We start from the raw sequence: 12,145 nt of genomic DNA on the forward strand, positions 1-12,145 counted from the left end.
GAAGACGCTCGGTCAACAAGCAGCCGGAAGCTAGAGCCTCGCCCTCCTTATGACGATGCACCGAATAAGCCGGTACTCCAAATCCCGTAGTCGCGTTTTCTTCTCACTCTCGCGACACTGCCGTGTGTTAACCGTGCTTTTTTACGTGACGCGACGACGAATCGGCGAGTTTAAAAAGAGAAAAAGGCGATACTCAAAGGGGGAGGGAAAAGGGGGAGAAAGAAACGATCCGGGGCTCTTCTCGAATTTACTCAACGGTCTGTGACAAGACTGCAAACGCGTTTGATCGAAACGAACGCCGGACGACGGGGGACAACAGCGTCGAGGCGCACCTCGCCGTATGTCTCTTTACAGAAAGAGAAAAAGAGCGAAAGAAAGAGACGGCGGAGGGATAAGTTAATTTTAGAAATAAGGATCCGTACGAAAGGAAAGAGAGAAGCGACGAAGAAGGAAGTATGCGTAGATACAATACGATTGCACGGGGACTGCCTCGCGCGAATGAGAGACAAGCGAGAGAATGGAGAACGCATGATCTTGGGACACGCTGCCAGAAAAAAGTTCGATCGTTGACCAATCGCTATTCAAAGATTTACCTCACGGTAAATAGAGATCGCCGTCGCGGCCAACTGGGGCCATCATGGACGATGCTAATAGACCTCTTAGATGGAACACCGAGCCGCAGATTGAGGCGTTTAATGTCGGGGTTGCGTGCTACTACGCTATCATCAGCCTAACCGTGCTCTCTAATCAATGTCCCTATCACGTTTATCAGACGGCCTTTTTCGTCCACCGACACGTTTTTAATCGTAAACATCGTATACTCGAGTAGCAATTAAAAATTAATTATTTAACTAGCAATGGCTTTCTTTAATTAAACAAAAAATCTATAAAAAAACGATTAAGTTTCGAAGAGCTCTTAAGAACCGATAAGATTTTTCGCGATAAAGAATTTATTAACAAAGAACTTTTTCGCTTACTTTCTACAAACGTCGCATAAACTGTTTCTGTTTACGACGGCAATTTGCTATTTAACGTTCCCTTTCATTTCCCTTGCTTCGCGAACTTCGTAACCGAGAAATTTTAATGGCAGACCATAATCTTCGGTCCTCTTAACAAGCTCGGATGGCTCCCACGAGACGACACGTCGTAATGAAGAGCTAGAGATCTAACGTAGATCGCGAAAGTGACAGAGACAACGGCGGAAGAACCGGACTGGATTAAAAGAAGATAACCGCATCGTAATCTTGAGATTCCCCACGAGAATCCTATTATCGCGATCTCTGTGTAAGAGTAGAAATTACATTCTAAAAAAAAAAAAATAAGAGAAAAAAAATATACGCGTCAGAATGCAATTCTGTCTTTTCAGCCATCGTCACACGTCCTCGCGAACGCGAAATTATTCCGAAACACTCGAGTGCATATCTCATTAAATAAATACAGATCTGCGTGATGGGATTGGCGGTTGCCATTATATTAGTATTTTCCATTCAACTTCTGACCATCTAAGCGTGAATTTGCATTTCAAGCGACTTTCTGCCGTGTATCGTACTATTTCGCGCTTGGTTTATTGGTCCGAAGTTAGCCTATTTGTAGCTCCGGTAATGCGGGAACAATGTCGGATTTTCGACGATGCTTACGTACCCATACAAGAGTTGCAAGAGGACGATAGTACAATATAGACGCTAAAGCTTCGTTCATTTGTTCGCGTGCATTCAGTTTCGCTCGAGTAACGAATTAGGGGATACGGCCAATAAATATTCATGTCATCGCACACACGGCAAAAATGGGTTATAGCAAAAAAAAAAATAAAATAATAATTTTTTCGCTGGGAAGCTTCAAGGTACACGAATATCGTTATCGATTTTATTAAATAAACTATTAATCTGAGGAAGAGTATCTTAAATAATTTTAAATAACAAATCTTAACCCACCCGAAATAATTTTAGGCGAGAAAGAACACAATCAGCGTTTAAACGTTCGGCATAAAATTAATCTTTATTATGGAACGCAACGAGTTATAATATAATTTGAGTCGACAAATATACCGAGCAAACAAATTTTTTAGTTTTTTTTTATATATTGCGACGCTTAGAGTTATAGTGAAACACTTCGCGATGAAGGGATTCTTTGAAGTCACGTTTTCTCGGTTAAAGTTGTCGCGAAGGCAGCAAGAAAGCTGCGGGAATGATAACACCAAGGAATTTGCCTGCATTCTCAAACTTACGGCAGACGCACATTGTTTCAGATTCCCTACGCATTCCTGACTTTCGCTGTCGAATTTTTCCCCGGAAATTAACGATACGATCCTATTTCTTTTGTTAACGCAATATTAAATTCTACGCGATAAAAAAGAAATTAAACAGAAATTGAAACCGACGTAAACGGCGCGCAAATAAATACTCGACAAGTTCCGCAACAATAACGATAATGTAATAAAAATTTTTTTAATTAAAAAAAAACCCGTAGAAATTGCTTGTGAAAAAGTTTAGTACAGTTTTCTGTACTTTGCAAACGTTTATAATTTACACGCTTTTGTGTCAAACGCGAAGAAAGTCCCCGTTCGATGTTTCAACGAGATGTAAAGTGATCGGAGACTGTATTACATATTATTATATTATATTTTATTTTATATTGTATTAGAATTTTTTTCCCTCGTGTAATGTATCAATCTTTCTAACGCCATCAATATAAAAAAATTATTTGGACTCACCGGTCGATGCGCAGCAGCGGAGTTTATTCAGCTATGATGATCTGAAACAGACAAATAAACATTTATATTGTAGGTATTTAAAGTATTCACTGTTTAAAAAAAAATTTATATATATCTCTCAATACTCATTCAATAAAATAATTAAAAAGAAAGCTATATATCATTTAAACAAAACATTAATAAAATTTAATTTCTAAAAATTTCAATCTTTTTTTTTCACTGATCATTAAACTTTTAATTATCTCTAATTATCATCGAAATAATTCCAGTAGCAAAGAGCTATCTATATTATGTGAATAAAAAATTATTATTACCTCCAGGTTGCTCCGCCGAGGCAAGATGCCTTTCCGAGGCCTCCTCCTCCTCTCAGGGTAGCTTGGGATGTCGGGCTGGACTTCCTTCTACGCACAAAACACCCGTGATATTATTCGACACAACCGAAACACGGCACTCGCGATCAAACGACTAAGGAACCGGCTGGGAACTATTAATCAAATCGTATCGGCGACGAGAGTACATTTCTCAGAATAAAATTTGTAATGAGAAAAAAATGGTTCGGTTATTACCGGACTGGACTCGGTTACTGCGACGAGATCGTACTCGTTTTATAACTACACTCCGCGTAGAGATCGTCAATGTCAAATATAAACTACTTTTTTATACGCACACAAGTCCGCTCATAATTCACCACGTGCTCGGCTTGGCGATCGGCTAAAGAATGCTAGCCAGGAGTGGCGGGGAGGGAGGGCTACCTGTATTACGCGAGACAAACGTGTCGCCGACCGAAGTAGATTAACTCAAGAATATTTTCGATGAAAGTACGTTTTCCGGATTTTAATTCGAAGCGATGAAAACTCACGTCAAGGAACACGTGCGTACCGTGCGCTCCACTCGTCTGGCTAAGTAGTGCAGGCAGGAATAAGGATGCCAGCCTCGTGCGAAACGGCGTACGCCGTGCGGCTGTTCGTTAACTTAATAATATTAACAACGATAATACACTTTACGGATATTGATCTATAATTGGGAAAAGAATCGCTCGGTTCAGCACGAGACACGTGGACCCACCGATCGCGACAAGGTTATACCCACGGCAGGGATTACTTTATAGATGAAAATCGAACGCTGCGTACAAAGTCCTCACTTTATCACTACTCTCCGCGCAAGAATAACCAATCGTGGAACCTAATACGCGATAGCCGATACCCTTATGCGCCTTATAACTAGTTTTAATACGCACGCAGCGAGAGCTATTCGGGGACCGCGTGCTCTGCTCAACTTCCGGCTGGAGAATAAGGGTAGGAGTGGGGGAGTCCGGCAGCGCGAGACCGGCAGGCACGCACGAGGTGCGGGGTGACTGTTGATGTTTATTATGTATCTCGTCTCTTATCTAATCTAATACCTCACAATACAAAAATTTTACACGCCAAGTATTGAATACTTATTACGCTGAATATTCACAATATGTATCGCGAATCTTTAACCAGCGAACACTTCGCGGTGCTCGTCGATGTAATCAATTATTCGTATCTTACTTAATCAATCTAAAGAAATTAATATTTAAATATATGAATAAATCGCATTTAAAGGCACGAGAAGCGTTCGAATTACCACGTAAAATACGTACGTGGCTTGTAGTTCGTTGTGAAAAATTATTATATGTACGTAAAACAGTTTTCTTAAACGTGAGCTAAGCGAAAGTAAATGGCGTGCGCGCTTACTGTCTCGTATATTAAACGTTAGACCGTAATATTTTGTACTGTACACAACCCGCCTTCGAAATATGTGACTTCCTATAAGAGGAAATGGAGCTGTGGATTAAAAATGTGTGGGGAAGAGAGAACGAACGGAAGAGGAAATTAAAGCGTTTGATCCGTTACAGCCGGAGGCCTGTGAATGATTTAAATCGGGGTCTTATTAGCGCGACGAACGAGGAAAAAAAAAATGAACTAATTTTAAATTTAATACGGCACTGTATGGGTAAACACATGGACGTGTCGGAAATATCCCGAGAGAGTGCGTTCGTCGCACGGCAGGATGGATAATCGATTAAGTCGAGGTATATCCACTTATCCGCTTGCTCTCACACCCCGCAGAGCGCAAATTCCAGAATCTCAAAGAGACGGTACACGAAGTACCTTAAGACGGGGTGGATACGGCGCTCAATTTGCACGGATCCTTGGCTAAGCCTCCAAAGTGATAACCGATCTACTAGATGCAGCCGGGGCTGATCACGAAGTTCCATAACGCGTCCCCGCAACCTGCAACCTACCCTCGTGCCCCTGGTAAGACACGCTCCAACGGATAATTACTACTCACTTATCTGCAACGGCGAAGCCATAACTCTTCCACCGAAGCTTGCGCTTGTACTGAATCGCGGTGAAAATAAATATAAAAAGAAAAAAAAATATATATAATAATGAAACTGCGATAACGAAAATTATATAAAATTAGACAATCTGTAAAATTATTATTTAGTCGTTTATTACGCGAGCATTATTGCCAGTGGCTCATATTTTAAGACCCAATTTTCTATTTCACATCTGCCGCTAATTGTGACGAGTTTCTCTATTATTAAATTTCAACCTGCTATTATTATTGAATCGAAAAATGAAAAAAGGTGATCGCACGCGACATAATTTATAGAGAAAATTTAACGGATGGAAAAGAGCACGCTCGAAGTGCTGTGCATCAAATATTGACGGTATTCAGTAAACCTGACGTTGGATGGGGTGCATCACGGTATTATCACCCGTGTACGAAACCGCTGTGCCACCTCGGAAAGGAAGAAGGAAGGGTACGCGTGTACGAAGCAGGGCGTGCCGCCGTAATCTCAATTCAATTTGAGAGCACGTCGTCGTGCTGCGCGCGAAGTCCCTTTCGTGATAATCTCCGCCGGAAATACTAGACGGCCGAAACTTCACGACTAACGCGATTTTCAAGTAAATTTCACTGCCATTAGGATGACACGCCATGGCTCTTAGTCAGAGTATCAGCGGACTCGCTTTGCACGTGTACCTATCTTTCACTAAACGCGGACGTTGGAAGGGAGTTAATAGCTGCACGATATTATCATCCCGGTGTCAATATTTTACTTAGAAATTATTTGAATTCCAATTGTAATCGATTATGATAATCGCCGGTACGACTGTTGACCAAACCGAATCGAATGGAATAATGTATAATTCGATAACGGCATAATTCAATTGTAGCTGATACATCTCTGCAATTATTATTATAAGATCATCTCGGCCAATGTATATTCCGCTGGATTCAGAGAGATGAATTTACCCCGGCTAAATGCTTAAACACCTCGATTCTTATTTTGTCAATTGCAAAAAAAGAAAAAAAAAAACAAAAGAACGTGCTCTGCGCTGTGAGAAACATAATTATCACGCTACTCTATGGATTCCTTTTCGAAATGAAAACAAAGGGGAGAAAAAAAAAATGATGAGCACGGTGTTACGTTGCTCAGAGAGCTCGGTAACAAACCTCGTTGGAAAACAAATAGTAGACCAACGGAAGACGTCACGGGAGAAGCGGTACATCTTAAAAGTCCCGTAGCTGGGATCCTTTTAGCAAATTACGAAGTTATCGGAAAACTTTGCCGAAGGGGGACACGCCTCGCGGCATTATATTTAATAACGTCCAATAAACGTTATTCTCCACCACTGCTTTTTCTTCGCCCATTTTTCTCCTATCCTCCCGGTTTTTTTTTTTTTTTCTTTCTTTCCTGCCTTGTTCGCCTCTTCCGCGTGTTTGCGTTTTACCTCACTCTCCTCCGCGTCGCACTTTCTCTCTCGCTTCCAGCATGTCGCTAATGTTTTTACTTGCGTCATATTAAAACGATTGATTTCACCCGACGACGTCCCGTCTCCTCGGAGATAGTGCACCGCGCCGAAAACCAATATCGACCACTTTTAGTCTGGGCGCGAGTCGAATAAACGGCCGCCATTAGCTCGAGAGTCCTGCGGCGTGACACAGGAATTTGTACATCCGCCCCGCTTCGAAAGTGGTGACCAAGCTTGTAGCTTTCGCGATGATCACGTTAACACGTTGCAGTGACCTTTTTTCCACGGTTATTTATAAACCCCTTGACTCGTAAGTCATCTATGCAAATGTACTCCTTTTTAATATTTAAATGATATTATTTTAACATTAATCAACAATTTTATCTACACCGTAGAAACACTTTATTCTCTCTAATTATTTATAAAATAAGTTTAAAAATTACCAAGTAATCCCCAATTACATAAATTTTTCGTGATAAAATTAACTCTAAGTCAAAACTACAATTATAGAAAATAATTTCGTTCATTAATTTTTTTTTTTTTCTTAAATAATTAATTAAAGTTTCGGTATCACATTTTGGTGAAAACGACTGAAATTCGTTCTTCTGTCGAGGATCTTTTCGGAATAAATGACGAGCTGCAGTCAATTTTCGACGGACGGGATCTTTTTCCATCTAAAGCTAGGCTCTTGCGAGTCGAAACGTTTACCCAACGTGTTGAAGTTGTCAGGATGTTTTAGTCGTATTAAGCGCCAAACGAAATCTCGCGTGCGAGAAATTACGGAGGGGGAGCAGCCATACGAAACGAAACGAGCCGGTAAGATACGGTGCGCCAGGATGGGACAGTGATGTGCAGCAGTATTTATAGTATGGATTGTGTCTGCTTGGCAGTACGCCATCGGATGAACGGTTCTTCCGAGAGCCGCCCTACGCGAGGCACTAAGCGAGACGTACCAAGTGCTATTGATAACTATTGTCTCCCCATTTATCCGCGAATTGCTTATTTCTTTGCGGCGATCTTTAGACTACTATTTTGAAACCGAAAAAGTGAAGAGCTTTTCTTAGCGCGAGAGAGCGACGACTGGATTGGAACCGCCGCGCTGACAATCGTTTTTTTTTTTTTTTTTTTTTCCAGCCCGGAACTACCACAGAGGCGGGGATGAATCACAATCGGGGTTCGATCTGTACCGGTTCGCAAGCGCGACCTGGCTTTTATTAGACTGGCTGACACCGAGGATCACTGCCAAACTAGGATCGCACGAACAATAGTTTCCACGTATCGTCTCGGCTGAGCGAAAATAACTACGGTTGGATGTAGTTCCTATGGCACTCTTTTTTGCATTAAAGTTGGAAGAGAAATAAAGAAGCAACAAGAAAGAGACAAGATGAGACAGAAAGTAAAAAGAAAATGGAAAAGGGAAAATGTCAGTTGTAACTTAAAAATAAGTTTACTGTAGACAAATAGACTTTGTAAAAATATATAAATAATTAAAAAAATAAAATTAATTGAAACGAAACGTGAAAAGCGAGAGTAAGAAAACGCCGTCGAGATATAAGGGGGTGTATTTATTGCAGAAAGCGAATTGGTGAAAACGTAATTTTAGGATTTTGAGATAATGTTTCTGAAAATACTATCTCGCGGCCGCGCGTGCTCGGAATCCATTTCCGTCGTCCGAATACCTCATCCCCTAGCTCCTAAAATTCCCAGACGACTTCGGAACACATCGGATCAATGATCTATTCGCTCCACCTCATGTGTACCGCACGATGCGTGTCGTGTCAATGGAATTTTTATTAAGTGTAATTTATTCAAAATTTAAATGTCAAACAAAAAATGCTTAAGATATCGCATTTCGCTTCAAAAACATCAAAAATAAGTTTTCCGCGCGTTGTTCAATTTTACAAATTTATTTTATATTTTTCTTTTGTAGATAGAAAAAAAAATTGTTACACCGTGAGAAACGATAAAATTTCGCAGCGAGTCTATGACTCCTATTTTATAAAAACAGAGAGATAGAGAGAGAAAGAGAAAGAGAAAGAAAAAAAAATACTTTTTGCAAATCTATATTAATGCTACAAAGTGCATTTTTTAAAAATTCTGCTTTATGAAAAATGGGTAACGTAATACGGCTCCGTAAACATTTTAAGCTACACTTTTATTTTCTCCATTCGTTTGTAAAAAAATTCTAAGCACATCGCAGTTCCGACCTTTACCTACACCAAGCGCGATACCGTCGTTGCTATCGTTTTAGCTTTTTTCATCGATTACCGTTACCCCAAAGAGAATATCCCCGTGAAGCTTAACGCCGACTCGAGAGCCGTCCTTGTCTCGCATATTCCCCCACGTATTCTTAGGATTAGTCCTGGCTTTAATGCCCCGACGACAAGGGATTTTGACGGTAATTAAATACGGACACGTCGGCACGTCGCGGTTAAAAGTTCAAAGTGTTTTGCCTTCGTTATTCGCGTGGCATTATCCGGCCCACCCGTCAAAAACGTGACAGGCTTAAGTGACGGAATTACAGTCCGAAATTCAGCCCCGTGAGCTTCGAGTGTCCCTTTAATTACGTAAGATATAAGGTGCCTTTGGCGCGCAAACTGACGCGTGCATGTTAATTCTTTCTGAACGACCCGGCGAACGGAACCGGAAGCAATGTCCCCTTTTTGTACCAGCTGGCCCGTGCTCAGGCGCTCCCGCTCTCGCCGATTCGGCGGGATTCGGTTTTGATCTATCACGTGGAAGGAACCGATCGCCCTCAACTGGGTATTCATTGTCAACCCCCTGTGAGCCGGCTGGATGAAAATCATTCGCTTGTAGCCCGTACTCGCCCGTAAAAATATCAAACAACCGCCGCTTCGACACACAGCGCTCGAAATATTAACAAATAATAAGTAACGGTACAAGAGCGGCGTTTTGAGATTTATGCGCAATGATTAACGGAACGCGAGCCGCGAAACGGAATTTTCTCGATACCCAGAGAGGATCGGTTGTCCCGCGGTGAACGTTATTTAACGCGAGCGAAAGATAGGTCAGTGAAAACCCGCGGCGCGACGATTTATGCATGCATGTGGGGCATAACGTGTGCGATTCGCGAGGTGGAGTCTCTTTTTCTCGTTCCTTGGCATCGGCCGCTTCAAAAGGAGCGGCCAGGTGAAGTGTATGTATTCCGCGTATACTCGACGCGACGGAGGCCACCTTCGTACATGCACGAGTAGTTCAGGCGGCATCGATGGTGCGCGCAAAGCGCGTTATTTTTAGTTCAATTTCAACGCTCGAACGGCACCATAAAGCGAGGAACGTACGCCACGTTATAATATAACCGGCGCAGGTGTGACGGGGGAGGAAAAATAGGAATCGGGGTCTACAAAGAGGGACGGGGGTGAGTTTCGCGGACAAACATTGCCAGGATCGTTAAAAGTGTCAGCTAGTTACCCCGCCCGGTGAAACTATTCGCACCACGAGCGAGAGAGACGGCCCTTTTATCTCAACGCGCCCCCGCGAATTATTCCACAACTCCGTGAAACGCAAATTCCCACCGTCGTGGTATCGAGTATAAAGATGGCCGTTTATCGCCCCGTTTCGCTCCGCTTCACCGACTCTCCGTTCTTTCCCCCCGAGGACCGAACGTCGCGCGGATTAACTCTTAACTGCCGACGTTGATAAACTCCCTCGGTCGTGTAACACGTTAAAAGTTGGGAAAGCCGTTTCGCGCGCGTTTTCATGAAAAGAAAGAACCGAATTCTATCGAAATACTTCACCAAGTCTGCATTTGCGATATCGCGGGGCTCGCCACGTTCATCGTTGCACCGAAAATATTACCCGGGACTCGAAATTGCGGCTTTTAAAGAGAGATAACCGATTTTCGATACCTTGTTTCACGTAGTGAGTTAACAATAATAATTTTGCTGAGTTTATTAATATTTAAAAAGCACGGTATATAGAGCGATCTTCCTAAACGTAAAGCGACGCTACGGGGACTCGGTAACGAATTGTGCGAGAGGCAAAGAAGACGAATTTCAATTGCGGGATGAGCGCGATACGCTCGCAAAAGGGAATCCGTTTAGTAAGCAGCATATTGTTAACATTTGTCGAAAGTATATATTTCACGATATAGTAAGAGTAAGGAGTCCGCTAATGGAGAGAAAGATTAAACCCGGGTAATTGTTTCGCAGTTAAAAGGACTTCGTATCTCCCCTGTTTCTCGCTTTTATTACTCTCGCGGAGCTAAGGAAATTTTGCTGAATCGCACGAGCAGAAGATTCGCGTTAGCTCTGAATGGCGGAGAAGCTGCGCTTCTTCGCCGGCGTTTCCGCACGCTCGCGTTCTCCGGACCCCGCCACGTTACGCGGGCACAAATCAAAATCAATAAGCCGATTATTGGCCGCGCCGAGCGGAGATTACGCCGCTTTGAATTGACACCCCCGGCGTGGCAGTGTGAGCCGCGTACGGCGCGCGATTCAATCCCGCGGGGGCTCTACCGACAGGCGGACATCCGTCCCAGTTCCTTTTTCCACGCGCGGCAGGAACGAGAGAATCGACGACGGACAACGACGGGCAAAATGGTCCACGAGGCGGCCGACATCGCGCGAAATGCTATCCGCGTTGCAGCCACGAGGCCTCGTCCTTCGCGAGCACAAACGAGCCCCGACGGCGAGCATTCAGCCGCCTGTGAAAGACGGGGCTCGTTTTCCACGTAATTTCATCCACGGCGGCGAGGCGCGGGATTTTTCATACCGGAAATCCATCGGTAGCAGGAGATTTGCGCGTGCGAGCAATGACCGCCGCCGCGCCGTGCCATTGAAACATTGCGATAAAACGAGCTCGTTGCAATAACGAGATGGCTACTTTACTTTAAAAAAAATAAGGAGGAGATGAAAAGAAATGTTCGAACTTGTTACTTGGAATATAAAGCGGGCCTAGTATCGACGTTCTTTTACATGTAATATGTATGTATATATATTCAATTAATTATGTTCATTATTTTTAAAAGAAAATATCTTATCGTCTACAACTTTGCATCAACCACGTAATAAAAAAGCAAATTTGATCTCGAATACTTTTGATTGATTTTTTTCTTTTCTATTCAACCGACTGCTTACGTCTTTCATAAGAAAGAAAATAACGAATCTCTTGATTATTTTCACGTAGTAATTTGTGGCGTAAGTGAAGAGAAAAGCGAAGAAAAAAAAAATCGAAGGTCATTTACGCTTGATGAACGTCTAGATTTCAGAAGATACCGAAGAAACTGAGTTGTACAAGGTGTACCAAAATCGCTGGGTGTCTCTTTAATTACGGTTCGATTTGTTGCAAATAGATTTCCTTTTTGCAAAAATTATATAAAAGTACGTAACGTTCAAGTAATTGATGATTAAAAAGATTATCGAAATCTTAAAAGAAATGAGACTCTAGATAAGTTCCTCAATCAGTTTTACGCGGATTTTATAGAGATTTAAAAAAACTGAATTATAAAGATGTAATAACGCTAAGAAAAATCTGAATGGCACGATAATAATCTCGACATATCAGAGAAAACTGTCTAAGAAAATTTAACAATCTCCAGCGATCTTAAGAACACTCTGTATAACGAGATTAGATAATCCTATCTGCTTCCCGAGTTGCAACGGATTCGAATTCTTTTCAAGATGTG

At 42.3% G+C, this 12,145-nt stretch overlaps 1 protein-coding gene across 1 annotated transcript in view; it reads right to left on the reverse strand.

The window, feature by feature from the left end:
* The window catches only part of Mub (poly(rC)-binding protein mub), a 113,554-nt gene that overhangs the window by 99,213 nt on the left and 2,196 nt on the right, over positions 1 to 12,145 (reverse strand). The window contains exons 4-5 of the mRNA XM_070668803.1: positions 3,025 to 3,111; positions 2,711 to 2,751 (exon numbers count right to left, since the gene is read on the reverse strand). The gene's annotated coding sequence lies outside the window, so the exon portion shown is untranslated. The remainder of the gene's footprint in view (positions 1 to 2,710; positions 2,752 to 3,024; positions 3,112 to 12,145) is intronic.

This window comes from Cardiocondyla obscurior, linkage group LG18, assembly GCF_019399895.1.
Source record: "Cardiocondyla obscurior isolate alpha-2009 linkage group LG18, Cobs3.1, whole genome shotgun sequence".
Classification (NCBI taxonomy): domain Eukaryota; kingdom Metazoa; phylum Arthropoda; class Insecta; order Hymenoptera; family Formicidae; genus Cardiocondyla; species Cardiocondyla obscurior.